We start from the raw sequence: 15,089 nt of genomic DNA, 5'->3' as shown, positions 1-15,089 counted from the left end.
AGGTTCAACGTTCAAAGTCACCCTGAGCTCGGCACGCCTCACAGAAGATGGTCAGGCTCAGTCAGTTTTCTGCAGGCAGGGGTAGGAACCAGGGTTGGTCAAAATGCTGTTTAAGTTTAGGGTGGCAATCAAACTCGTATCACCGTGCTCGGAGGTGGAAGGAGGGAGGACTTTGCATTGTTTTGGCAGTGAGAAACTTTAGTTTGACGGACTTTAAAAGGTGTCTTCAGGCCCTTTTTTTTTCTTTTTAAGTGCTAGAGTTGATGTTTTTTGTCTGAGTCTGGCTGCACCCGGCTCTGAATTATGCCACTCGAATCAGATCAGCAATTCAATATGAATATTAAAAGATTCGTTTTTTGTTTGTTTCCCACATAAAAAGTTTGGAACAGCGTGACATTGAGTGTGACAGCTGCATTCATATAATACAGTAAACATGTCTGGCCTGTCTACTCTATAGACGGATTTGAAATGGCCCTCAGTTTGTCTTTCAGAAAACACAATGTGGCCTGACACACAATTTTGGTCAATTAACAAGCTCACTTTGCATTTTTTCCGTTCACTTCATGATGGTGTAACTATCATACAGTTTGTACATGCACGTATGACCTACGCCTGCAGAACTAGTGTTTTTGTGAACAGACGTAAAAAATCAAACCAAGAACCATACTTTTTTCCCGAAACAAGCTACAGGTGCCAACGACAGATCACAAATGCACAACAACATTTTTTGCTGACTCTAGATATCAAATAAAAATCTGACCGTATTGTGTTAAGTTGCTGTGAGCTGTAAATCCCTCTGTGCCGCTTCTTGTACTAAAGAGTAGTGTGAAAGCCAAAAGTGCTCAATCTGCAGCAAAATCTGGGGACCAAAACATCCCTAAAAGTGCACTGCAAAGCACACTGACTCGCTGAACAAAGAAAAACCTTTTAGGGACATTGATTTACTCTTGGAAACACGCTTGAGGCCATTAAGGGAACTTCTATTTTCGGCACCTCCGCATTGGCTTCATTTTTTAGCCCTGGAGGTTTCTACTTGGTCGTAAAGAGCCTGTTGCACAGACGACCTAAAATGTAAATTCTGGAGGGTACTTTTTTAAAAAAAAAACATTGTGATGACATAATTCAGATGTCATTAATGTCAGAATGGAGTAGAAGTAATGAAATGACTTGAGTGTCTACGAATGTTTTCTGCCCACATAAATGGAGAAACATTGACTGACATCTGGGTGACCTCCATAGGCTAGAAAATATGAAACACATTTTTCACTTATGGATTCTAATTTTTTTTTTTTTTTTTAAAGTGTAAATTAAAGATCAGATCTGTATGATGTATCAAAAGGACAATGAGCAACAAAAAAAGAAATGACCAAAAATTAGTGAGAATTTAGTAAAAACTACACGAAAATTACTTAAAAGCAAAGAAGATTTGGAAAAGTGCAAGTTACTTATTGCCCTTTTCTCACACATTTTTTAAAGAAATTGCACCAATTTGCTCAGAAGATCATGATGTATCAGTCTAAAATCAGTGAAGACTGCAGCTGTTACTTTTCTATCAGCTCCCCCAGAGATGTGATGTTACACAAGACGAGAAAGACGAAGCGCTTCACGTCTGATCTGAGACATTTGACACTCATGAGGACAGACTGTGAGCTGGAAAAGATCCGCCTCAGTTTGACCTTTGGTCAAAGTGAATTCATTACGCTGCCCAGCAGACCGCCGCACGTCCATAAACCGCAAATGAGGGTGGACGGCGGCGCCCTGCGGGGGGGCTCACACAGGCCTCAGGGCCGGCGTCATGTGTCCGTCATCTCTGCAGCGCGGTGGTCTGAGGAGAAGCTCGGCCTCAGTGCTCGTCTCCGGCTCAGGGGGACAAACTTCTGATGTTTCTGATTGAAAGTTTTATTTATAACCATCTTATCTCGTCTCATTGTTCTGTGTGACGCACCGATTCTGAGCTCCAAGTCGATTAACGTGCGCCAACATCAATTTTCTAATGAATAATTCAACCTTCAGATCAACCCTGCTCAGAAGTAAGCTCCTATTTCACACAACTTACAGGACGTGTGTGTGTGTGTGTGCGTTATTCTACATTTTTTCTCATAGTCAGCAAATCCCATGAAAAGACCAAAACCAACAATGCGATCATACGTCAATACTTTCTCACTTACTGTCGCTCAGCTCCAAACTAGAAGTTGACCTTTAAAAACAGAGTTTCATTCTTTTGAAAGCAGTTTCTAAAACAGCTGCTCACTGTGGTTTTTATAAAACAAACTGGGAATTAGTGCATTTTTTGGACTATTTTCTGTGGTGGATTAATCCACATTAAGTGCTCTTGTGGGAGCTGTTCTCAAACTGTTTGTGCATTTTCCAAATTTGTAGATATCCCACATAATCATGAGGCAGTAAGTTGTGCATAACCCATGTATTTTGGAAGGCTGTGATCACATGATCTGCGCACTGAGAGGAGGCTTTGATGTTGTTGGACTGTACTTTATTAAACAGAGGAGGGGGACAGCTGGGATGCAACTTTTTTTTATTATTTAAAACTAATATAAAATGCTACCTTTCAAGATTACGTCCTTCACCTAAGCCAAAATTAAAAACACGAGTTCACAACTATAGGCCCCTGGTCTCAATCTCATCCAGCAACCAAAATCTTTTGTGATGGAGTTTCCTGAAGCGAAATATCAAATTGGGGTCCTTGACCCGATGTGTATAAATTAAGGGGTCCTGACAGGCAAAAGATTAAACTATTAATGTAGTAGGTTTATGTGTCAGCAACACTGTGGTCATATTTGGTTATAGTTAGGAAAAGATCATGTTTTGGATTAAAATATCCAATTTTGGGAGCACAACTGTCACTGTGAAGCAGCAAAATATCTGTTACTGTTACACTATCTCCACCAACGGTTCACTATAAAACAACCAGATTTGGGGGCTAAAAAGCAGCTGGAAACAGTGCAACGACTGAGCTTTGAGTAACTTAAACATAACCATAAAAATGCTAATAATGCAAATGAAATATGTTTGCAGATATGTTCCAAACGAATATTTCATTAATTTGTGCCTACAACATTTTTTTAATGAAAACTTCGTCTATATGAGCATATTTTGTAGATGACGGGGTTGTTTTTGGTGTTAGAAGTGCTGCATGTGGGCTGTTGGTCAGAGCTTTTAATGAGAGTGAAACAGCAAAGAGCAACAACAGCTCATCACCAAAAATAGTGCCAGAAAAAAGAGATTCTCACTTTAATAAACACATAAAAAAAAACATATCTTGTTAGAATCTGACCTCCGAAAAGTCTTGCGTCCAGTCTGACCCTTTTTCGTATAATTCATCAGCTTTAAACGTATTTTTCATACAGTTTTTGTCTTGTTTTGACAGTTGAATTTTTCAACTGTCTGTTCAGATAAACTAACGTGCGTTTTTGACTGATAGTCTCCCACTGCTCTGTCTCTTTTATTTTTATTTTTTCATGCCCACGTATTATTTAACCGTCCACACTGACCTCTGATCTGTCAGACAGACTGTCTGCAGCTCGATGCTCGGCTGGCGGACATGTTTCTGCAGAGTGAAGCCATGCACGCCGACAGTTCCCTCGGCCTCCTGCATTATGTAAACACGTCACGTTTACATGTTGCTTTCAGCACCAAAACATCTCCATGCAAACACGAGGCAGAGCTCGGTTTGATCAGAAACACATGCAGGATGATTTTTATGCTAAATTTTAACCACACTGGCCAGGTCCAGTAATAAAAGCTCAGTTTAATCAATTTACAAAAACAATATTCTGGTATCTATGGGGATATTTTGGTTTTACAAGACAATGAAGCAAATTTAATTTTTGATGCTAACAACCTTTGACCTCTAACTCCTGAGGGAAAAATATCACTTCAGCTGCTAAATGTGCCACTTTGTTCACAAACAAGTCTGTTTGTGTCTGTGTGCTGTTTTCTGATAAGCTATAGAGTACAGTGGCTCTGTTTTTAAGTGATTCGACCGCGGGCTAGCTGGCCCCCGATAGAATGACGTGTGGCCCCCCCAACCATTTTCTAATCCAAAACAAAAATTAATTATTCACACTGGGGATTGACTTTGTAATTTTGCATCAAAATAGAGATTGTTCATCAAAAAGTGTCAGCGGAGGATCCCCCCATTTTTCGACAGACCTTCTAGCTAAGACCTAATGTCCTAAAATCAAAGACACATCCTGGAAATGTGCAAAAATCCTGGAAACTTCCTACAATCCCAGACACCTCTTACAATCCTGAAACATGTTTAGGGCTGCTGCAACTGGCCCCTGGCCTCCTGTCATTTTGCAAAAGTGGCCCCCAAAGAAAGCACGTTTAGTATCCCTAATAGAGTGAACAAACACAAGTGTAAAGTGAAACTCACTAAAGCTCTGAGAGGAGCTGCTGATTCAGCTGATCATTCTCTGCAGGGTCAACAGACACCTTTCATATAATGGCAACAACAAAAAAATATTGATTTGAAGCATGTCCATGATGCAGCATGAAACAGAAATAAAGTAAAAGCAGTTTAAAATTTTATTGACGTAGGCTACGATATTTGGGTAAATGCCATCACTGGCCTCATATGCATCTCTGCAGGATCCAAAAAGTAACACAACAAACAAGATGTGTTTCCTGCAGGTTTGATATGTGATTGGCTGTAAGCAGCAGCAGTCTGAGGTGTCACTATCATCATCATCATCATAATCATCACCATCATCATCATCGTAGGTGCTGTGCAGCCCTGTGGCAGACAGTTACGGTGCTGCACTTAAAGCAGATGATGCAGAAATGATGGCAGCAGCCGCTCATGTGGAAACGTTGCATTCAGTCAGTCTGGTTAGATAACGTTCCACTGATGCCTCTTTGTTTGCTTGTTTTCTGCTTATTCTAGTTTTTTGTTGTTTTTTTTTCTCTCTGCTTGCAGAAGCAACACGCTCAGTGGTGATCCGAACTGCTGAAATGCATCTGATACTAAAATATCATCTGCACCGGAAATATTCAGGGGGCTTTAAAAAAAAAAAAAAAAACCTGCATGTTTCTGTGTTAAATCATTTACAGGATGTCGTCATTAACCTTTGTCACTGCTGAGCATTTAGATTAGTGAGGTTTTAGATGCAGAAAATGTAAAATCTGTAGGCAAACATTATCTTCTAAATGAGAAAATGGCTCGCATGAATCTTAAGTTTATTAATTTGGCGATTGGCATAAAGTCGCATTACCTCCACCCATTTTTTTCTAAATTGATGTTTCCATTTGGCTTATTTTATATTCGCAATTTCAATTTGCACAATTTGAGGGTTATTAAAAACCCACCTAATGACTGATGCTCTGGTGGCCCCTGGTAAAAGACCATAATGGCGGTCTCTCTCCCTCGCATCACTTCCTGTCATCTCTTGACTGTGTGACAGATCATCTACCTGGTTTCTTCACTGTTTGAGCTTTCTCACCTCGGGGCTGCAGACTTTGATTGAGTGCAATCAGCCTCATGAGACACACCTGGACCAGTTCTGCCTCATGCACATCTAAGGGGCCGTTACCACAGTGTGTCAAACTTTTGTTGCGTTCATATGACAACGTGGTTTTGGGGGCCTGAAAACACAAACTTTACAAACCGAGTGCAATCTTTTGAAACGCCACCCCTTCTGTCGCCGTGTAAACTGGCGATCCTGTGAGAACGGTGACCTCCAACTGCTGGCCTGGCATGCATACTACAGCGTTTTGATTGTTGTTGTGAATCCATATACACGAAATCATTCTCACAATGTTATCATATGAACATGGATTTTTTTATAAGCGCAAAGGAAGACTTTTTTTTTTATTTCATTTTTTTACTAGGGCTTTTCTAGTCTAAACATGTCCTAGGACAGACCTCTTCACTATATTTTGTCCGTAAACACAACCAAAAGTTGTTGGAAAATCAGGAGCGGGTCAGTGAATACATGCGTTCATTGTTTAAAACTCCCCATAAAAAGCTGTGTAAGATCAGTAAAAACACCGGGTTTGGAGTGTGTATTTTCAAAGAAACATGACTTTCAAGGAATGCACGCGTATTTTTGGGATAGCAAGCTGTCGTAAAAATGACCCTCCGACGTTTTCGTACTAATGGGGCTTCAAAATTTTGCCATACTTCGCCAATAAAGCTCTGATTCTTGTAAAGATCTTATTGTCAAATACTCATATCTTCTGTCTGTATGTGTCTGAGCATAATTAGGAGTCTGTTTATTTGCATCTCAAACCTGCATTAATCATAGAGACGTTTGTCAGGATAAGTCGACGTGGTATCAAAGTGGAGGTGATGCTAGAGTGTGTGTGTGTGTGTGTGTGTGTGTGTGTGTGTGTGTGTGTGTGTGTGTGTGTGTGTGTGTGTGTGTGTGTGTGTGCGCGCGCATGTGCGTGTACGTATTTGTGTGTGTAGAGCACAATTAGCAGTCGACCTCCCCCTCTGCTTGATCACAGTGAAGGAAGTGGCAGCAGAAGGAGCTGGCAGCGAAGGGCGGGAACAGCGAGAGGGATTAATTAGCATTCTCAGCAGAGTTTACATATATTTGATTAATTCGGGCCTCACAATGCTTTCCATTTTAAAGATAACTGCTCTTCTCCCAGGCTAAACAATTAGGTTACGTAAGCCCATCCAGTCTTACATTTCCATGTCACAGACCTCGAGCCAGCTGAGCAGCTCGGCTGAAAACCCTTAATTATCGCACGCCGATGAGGCAATCATTTTCTATCTGCTCGTGCGCTCACAGCTCCAGTTAATGACCCAGTGACGCCCAGGTTTAAAATAAACTACGTGAGGATGTAGTGAACGTCACACTGCTGTTTTCATATAGATAAATGTGGCGTTCATGAGGTTTATTTAATGTTCAGTTTGGTGCTCAGGATGTGTTTAAGGCCCTAAACTTTAATTTTTGTATTAATAAAAAATAAGTTTTTGGAATAGGTTACATTTTCTGGCTTTTAGCAACCATAAAGAGACTTTAGAAAGTTGTTTCAGAAAGAAACAGAACACATTTGCAAAAACACGTTCGCACAGTATCTTTTCAGACAGGTCACTTTCAACAAGTCAGACATTAATAGTTTGCCAACACATTCCCATCCCCAGTCGTCATGTTGCCAGTTTGCAGTGGTTTTACATGTCAACATATTACGCTCTAGGTATCCTTCTGCGTCTGCCGTTAATGATGCAGCTACATGTGATGTCGACACAAGCACACGATGGGATTATGCTGCACATTGTTGTGTTTAGACAACAAAATCACATGGCAACGTTGAGACGTCAACAAACGCACATGCCGGCACGGATGGCTAGGTTCAGGTAAGACAGACACGTGGCAAGCCGTAGAAAAAAACAGCACATTCAGACAGGAAGCGCACCTGACTCCCACATGAAAGTTCGGGGCTTGTTTGACCAATCCACTGCCCCTCCCACCTCCCCTATTGGGACCTTTGTGCTCCTTATACTACCGCCAGCAATTCAACCTGACGCTGTCCAGCTGTGTATAGTGCAGACGCAACAGGTTTCGCTTAGGCGTGTTCTCAACTGACGCCATCTGCGTATCATGCTGCCGTTGCAGGTGCTTTTCAGTGGTCTGGCGTATAATAACACCATGAATGGTTCTGTCCAGCCATTGTCAGCTGACGCCGTCCAGTGGCATATCATGCAGACGCCAAAGGTGGCTTTTGGCATCAGGATCTTATGTCAAAATCACTGCAAAAGCATTAGTATTTACGACTTTGGAATAAGAACGGGCTGGAGAATACACTGACAACCTACCACAGTTTATTCAGAGTTGATAAAAATATAGATACAAACATTATTTCAAGTAAAACTAGACATTGGACACCCTGATAAGCTATTCAAAGCTTATAAATCAGGGCCCAGGTATTAAATGACATACAAGTTTACAAATATAAATTTCCTCCTGCAGCTTAACTCTAATCTTAAACTTCAAAAGCATTCAAAATGACTCTAAGATCCTAAAAGTGTGGTTGCATGTATTTGATCGGCCAACTTCAATCGCCTTTAGCGTTTAAGTACAAACTGAAACTTCAATAACCTACAGAAATTAGACTGGACACTAAAAATTAACTTATTTCTTTTCAGCACTTTAACTAAAACCCCCAATCCATATTTATATGATTAAGAACTCACTTTTAATTTTATCTTATCTTAACTTATTTTGCATTTAATAGTGGCGTGTGAACGTTCTGATAAGAAAAGCATGACTTTAAATCCTAAATATTTTATTGCATATGAGATGCAGTTGTTTCAGGTAAAGTCGAACGGTACCCGCAGACCTTAGCGGGTGACTCTACCTGTGCTCTTCCATACAAAGGATTGATTCTTATGCAACTGGAGGCTTAAATCCTGCAGCAGATTACAGAGTAAATGTGGGGGGAGAGCTGACGGATGGAAGAGCCTGAATCTGAGGAGGAGAAAAGATTTCTCTGAAGCATACATTAATGATTCACTCACAGTTTAGCTCATAACCACAGTGAGTAAAAAATATGATTTGTACTAATTTACAAGGACTCACTGAACCTCCAGTGTCATATAAAACAATATATTTCCATCTAGTTTTCTGTGTTTTCACTCCTCTAGTTGAGTGTTTGCTCTCAACTCTCCAGTGAAGCTTCATGACTCAGCTGTTGTTCATCAGACTGGTTGTGATTTTCTCAAGAGAAACACCTGAATGTGTCAGATCTCTCTGCAAAGTTTGCCCGTGAATCATTGTGGGCTTTTGAGCCCAAAAAAAAAAGTTAATTTCAGTGTTAAAAAATATTATTGAAGCATAAAAGGAAAAGTAGATTTTATTCTCAATTTGCAATATAAATGCTCAGTTTAATCACTGAACAGATTTTAGGTCTTCACAGCACAGAAAGAGAAGCAAGTTGTGTTTTGCATTTTAAATTAATGTCAGTCTCAGTTATCGCTGGAGTTTGGAAGACATCCCTGATTTTCAGACGCTGCAATATTATACACTTGTTTGTTTGCAGTAAAACTCCAGTTGGAGAAAGTAAACAAAAAATTAAAATGAACAGATGTGTTGAGCCACAACTTCACCAGCCGGCCTTTATGATTACAACAACTGGTCTGAACAAGTGGCAACCACCGAGGCTAAAAAATGAAGCACAAGTGCTAAAAACTGCAGTTCCTCTAAAGTCCACTTGAGGCTGTCAAAAAACAACCTCCACCAAGATAACAAAGCAGCATATATGTGGCAAAATCTGCACACAAATCGTTCATTACATCATTATTAAGTGAAGGAGACTCACGTGAGCTTATCAACATTTTGATCAGCTCAGGGTGTGTCATACAGTTGGTGCTTGGACAATCGGAGGACTTTGTTTCGAAGTCTTGAAAGTTCCCCACATCTCTGCTGGTAATAACAATCTTTGGTGCAGAAAGAAAACACTCATATATAGAGAAGCAGAAAAAGATTTTGACTATTATCTGTATTTTAAATGCTTTGATTAACACGACAGAGCTGTACAGAAGGACATTTCAATCCAACCTCAAGTGCTAATTGATGCATGCATGATGAGTAACCCTGTGTTAGTGTGCAGGTGCACCTCGTCAATCATCAGGGCCGCATCGAGCACAGGCCAGGCCAGGTTACAAACACAAACAAACGGCATCACAGCATTGACTCATTATTAGAACCCTTTCACACATTAGACCACCGTTTACATCCTGTTTCTGGTGATTTGACACCCAGAAATAATATAATACATGTTTTAATGCTTAGATGTCCGTGGGATCAAAATTTACAGTTTGAATGGGTTTCAATGGACCAAAATGTATGCATGAAGACAGGGACCTGACCTGCTATAGAAGTAAAGTGTCATAAGATAACTTCTGACGAGAATTGGCGCGACATAAACAAGGGATGAGGGATAAAAGCAAACATCGTCAGCATATGGCTGCACGTTCATTGTGCTGATTAAACTATGTTGGCCCTCTATTGGCCCACAGTTTAACCTAATGACTGACCTCTGCCCTCGAGGGAAGATCATGAGAAAACACTCAAATGGAAATCAATGTCCTTATTTTGTCATTGAGTTTGGAGGACCTGTTGGACAATGTCAAGCTTCAGAAAGCATATGACACCGGAGACCATCATCTGCAACCCACCTCCTTTCAACAATCAGCAACCACTACCACTGTTTTTATCCAGCCTTTACTGCAGTTTCTGCAGTTTTAGAAACAGACTGTTCATTGTAATTTAAAATATATTGGCACATATTGTGCAAAAAAATCTCCTGGAAACGGAAAACACCGTTTCCTCTGGAGTCATCGCCGTCATTCAGCCCCATCTTTGCTCTCTCACTTCATCCTCACTTTTTATGAGCAGCAGCGGAGGTTGCAGCTGAGGACTGCCTGTGTGTGTGTGTGTGTGTGTGTGTGTGTGTGTGTGTGTTACGTAACTTCCTCTTTGCATTGTCTCTCCTGCTCGCAGCGCTTTCCCAGCCGAGCGCGGGTTATAGGAGTCAGGAGGGCTGCAGAGAGGAGCTCACGCTAATCACCTCACCCTCAGAAATCACAGGAAGCGCTCGGCAGCCTCGTCTCTGCCTCGGTGTCGGAGCGCTGCAGCCGGTATTAGCTTCAGTTATCTGTCTCCAGCTGAGCTACAGTGTCACATATTAATATTTCATGTTTTAATAGCACTAATCACGGTTGATGGGTTTGTGTGGTAGCAGCGGTGTAATTAGTTGTGCCACAGCAGCTCCTCAGTAATACTTCTTGTGTGTCACGCGAAGCTTTAGACGCCCCCGGATTAAAATGCATTCATGAGAGTAAAAATAGAAGCCTGATAATGCATCACATGTAAATACTGTACTTCTTATGTGTGTTTATTTATACGACAGAGGTCGGGATTAGTCATGGAGACGTTTTCCACCATCTCTCAGAGCTCAGTAAAATGAGATGTCAATCAACCTGACAGCTGTGACTGGATGTTTCTGTCAGCGAGCAAAAGTTTTCTAATCTCTGCCAAGTTTTTAAGGACGTGGCTTCAAAGTTCAGGCTCAAATCCTGGCGCCACGAGGCGTTTAAGGACGGACAACAAATGATGGAAAAATCATGTGGCAAGAAAAACCTGAAGTGTACTTACAAAGGCAGCTATGAAGGAGGAACAGATACACAACGAATTATGTTTCATTACCTTATACTAAGCTGGCTCCTGGCCTCTGAATCAAAGTCTCAGATTTGTTTTCAATCATATCTCTCTAAATTAAGAATGCAGACTTTTTATTCCAGTGCTAGAGCAAAAAAAGTGGTGTCGGGGAAAATTCCCATTAAAATGGCAACAAACTTGGGTGAGATTGATGAAAGTGCACAGGCTGTTGTAAATCAACGGACATATTTCTGAACATGAATACCTCATCAGCTGACTGACCAGTACAGAATAAAGAAGTCAAAAATAAATGACAATTAAATCTTATGATCAGGCCACAATTGGGGAAATATGTTAGAGATCCATGAGAGTTTCTGCATGTTTTGGGGGGAAAAAAACCCAACACAAACCTCAGTAACACTCATTTAATACTAACTTTTCACCCTTTGAAACCCAATGGCATGGCGTGGGGATTTTTTTGAGGGAGCCAAGTGAGACAAAACCTCTAATATATTTTCTTTTTGGGGGGTGAGGGACAGAAGAGTATGTTGCAACTTGTATGTAGCTATTTCATGTAACTGAATAACCTATTAGAGTGCCCAGTATTAGTTTACCAGGACTTACACACCTGTTATTTAACTAACACTTTGAACACCGACACACACTCTCACTCTCTGTCAGTCACTCTCTCTCACACACACACACACACATACATTGTCTTCATGACTTGACTTAAACATCTTATTAAGTTACTCAACAGGCAGCTTATGGCACAGTACAGATTTGACAGTGATAAAAATAGCATTCATTCATAAACGTTATCACAAGACGTTAAGTTTTAAGTCCACGTCATACACGACTTGCAGGCTGTGTGCTTGACATACACACTTTCCACATGTCATTATCGTTTAATAGCCCAAATGTTCATTATACTGCATGACCCAGAAAGACAGCAACGAAACAACCAGTGCCAATGACTACAAACAGCGCACCTGACAGGCGCATCCCTGATGCTAATCTTCAACCGCAATAAACAATAACTTCAGCGGAGTGATATGTGCAGCTTAACGAGGCAAGCAAGACACAAGGGAAATATAACCACATCAAAAAATAACACGCATAGCTAAAAAGTCAGTTCAGTAACAAGTAAAGCAGAGAAAATATGTGCATTTTACTCACCCTATTTGAAGAGGAACGCCATTCTCCTGTATTCATGGTGGTAAAGTGGTCAATAACCGTGTCTCAGGTCCTCCACAACAACAGAGTCAGTGGATATCTTGGCTAAGTCCTGTCCACACTATGTTTTTATCCTTTTAAGACATTAAAATGAGCGCTCTGCTGCTGTGCAGGTGGCCGGTATCGTGAGCACAAGCTGCCGCAGTTTGTAGACCTCGGAGAAGGTCCGGAATCCGTATCAAAAAGAAAAACCGGGACAGCAAAAAAACCGTTAACGTTTAGCTAACAGCTAACCGCTCGGTGCGGACCTAATTCTCCTCGTTGATAAAAAAACATTTCCTCCTCTCTGTCCGCAGCTCTAGTGTCGGCCTGCTGTCAGGTTTTATCTCAAATTGTTGCTGTAGACAGTTTAGTAAAACTGTTTTTTACTAAATACTCCAAACATCCATCCCAACTACACTTGCTAATTTAGCTAACGAGATGTCAACCATGACGTCAACACAGACTTGCTAATCTCACGTTATTTCATTCAGTGACGTAATGATGACGATGCTATGATTTCATTGGTGGCTTCAATCACAGGCGATGGTGATTGGTTAATCATCCCTTTTTGCGCGATATCGTATTTCACCACTGTAACATTTAGAGGGGCTGTTTTACACATGATAAAAGCTCAATAATGAGAGAAATAAGGAAGAGACGACAGTGACACAACACACAAGAATAACCTAATCTGTTGATGGGAGTGTTTTTTATTTGACGCTAAGCGAATTGGCTTGAAATCTTTCAAAAACACGGGGAAAAGGCAACAAGCAAATAACAAAACGTGGCCCAAAACTTAGCAAAATTGGTTAAAATAAATTAAAAAAGAAAAAAAAAGTCCAAAAAGCACTGATAAAAAAAATATATCTGTATGTGTGTGTGTGTGTGTGTGTGTGTGTGTGTGTGTGTGTGTGTGTGTGTGTGTGTGCGTATGTGTATATTTACATATTTGTATACTGTTATATATTTTTTTCTGTAACAAAATTTTAAATATAATATTATTCTAATTATTAATAGAATAATTTTTATTAATAATAATTTTCTGGACATTTTCCTCTATTTCTTGGATATATTTTTTTTTACCTTTTACTAATTTCTTCAATCAATTTGTGTGACACTTCTGGCCAAGATGGTCATAGTTCTTTTTTTGCCCCCATGTTTTAGAAAGAAATCAAAGCTTGTGAAAGGCATCTTAACAGAGCACAAGAAAGCAGATGTTTGTACATGCACTGAAATTACTATAAAAAACGAAGCGCTGCTAACTGGATCATATTCTCAAACCAAAATGCACCAAATCTGGCAACATGTAAATAAGACAACTTTAGAGTTGTAGAAAGGTTATTCTCTGTTAATGGAGTTTGGCTAGCAGGAGCTACAGAAGACTGAAGTTGCAAAGTTTTGTTTACATGTAAAATGAGTTGCTAACAAAGAAATGTCACAAAGAAAGTTATGTTTGTTCAATTTACCGATCCGACAGTCGATGCCAATTACTTTAGTTACTGTTGTTGCCTCAGAGTCCCGAGGTGAATCACCTGATGTACCCTTTACCCTTGGGGATCCAGGCTGTCATCATATCTTTTCATCTGCAGATGGCTCATGGGGATTTCCTAAAATGTTGGACTTTACTCCAACCTAATTGCCACAAAAATATTGGCATTGTACATTTCATCAATGTTACATTTTATGCATTATTTTGTAGCAGATATGTTGAAACTCTATGAATCAACAATGCTGTGGTTAACATGTTTTGGAAAAGATCATGTTTTGGCTTAAAACGCAGATGTTTGGTGGCACAAAAGCCACTGGAAATGCTGCAAAAGGCCAAAAAACAACTGCTCTTGTTGTTTGATGGCCAGGTATCTCGACATCCACACTTTTTGATGTTAAAGTCAGCTAATCAACTACGTCACTTTAAAAACATCGATATAAAACATACAAACAGAATATATCTATCAATGGTTAAATACTAGAAGTTAAACTCCTGTTATCAAAATGTTACTTAATGTACAGACATTTCTCAGCAAAATCATCACAATCACGACCTAATGTTTTGCACATGTCCAAGTCAGTGTTTTTACTGTTGTTTTGAATGTTTTACTTAATATTTTGTACTGTAATGTCTTTCCCTTTATCCAAGACAATATTCTCTCAGGAGAGACAAAGTAACCTTGAATATTGAAAATGAAGTATCAATGTAAAAGTACTTACTATGCAATACTGTCTACTTTTACAGTGTTTTATTATTACTGAATATTATATTATTCCATTTGTGCTACTAATTAATACAAAAAAGTGCATTTTAATGTTGTAGTTCATCAATGTGGAGCCAATTTTAGATACTGTATACTTATGTATACTGCTGGGTAGATTTTTTTTGTGTGTAGTACTGCATTATGTTTTGTTTACTGTAACTGGTACATAAGTGCCAGATAAATGCAAAACAATAAAAGTGCAATATTTGCCACTGAAAATTTCTGGAGTGGAAGTACAGAGTGGCATAAAATGAATATACTAAAAGTACAAGTACATCAAAACTGTGATTAGTTCAAAGCTAGAGGAAGTTTTTTTTGCTAATTCCAGTCAATGTTAGTCCGTATGTGTTTATTAGTACTATAACTAACTCCAAGTAACAACATATTTATTTCCAAAATATCACTGTTATAACTGGTCCTTCAACAAGTACTTGAAGTGTAGGTAAATCCTGTGTTGAGTTACAGCCTCTCATTGACTAATAAAAGA

At 39.8% G+C, this 15,089-nt stretch overlaps 1 protein-coding gene across 2 annotated transcripts in view; it reads right to left on the bottom strand.

Moving 5' to 3' along the window:
- LOC121961441 (potassium voltage-gated channel subfamily A member 5) overlaps positions 1 to 15,089 on the bottom strand; it is a 43,425-nt gene that overhangs the window by 18,725 nt on the left and 9,611 nt on the right. The window contains exon 1 of one of the 2 annotated variants that reach the window (XR_015775517.1): positions 12,312 to 12,826. The exons of the other annotated variant lie outside the window; for it this stretch is intronic. The gene's annotated coding sequence lies outside the window, so the exon portion shown is untranslated. Of the gene's footprint in view, positions 1 to 12,311; positions 12,827 to 15,089 lie in introns of those variants that run through there. 2 annotated transcript variants of the gene reach the window in all.

Source organism: Plectropomus leopardus, chromosome 22, assembly GCF_026936395.1.
Source record: "Plectropomus leopardus strain MGB_pleo_1.0 chromosome 22, ASM2693639v1, whole genome shotgun sequence".
NCBI lineage: Eukaryota > Metazoa > Chordata > Actinopteri > Perciformes > Serranidae > Plectropomus > Plectropomus leopardus.
This window is presented reverse-complemented; position numbering and strand designations above follow the sequence as displayed.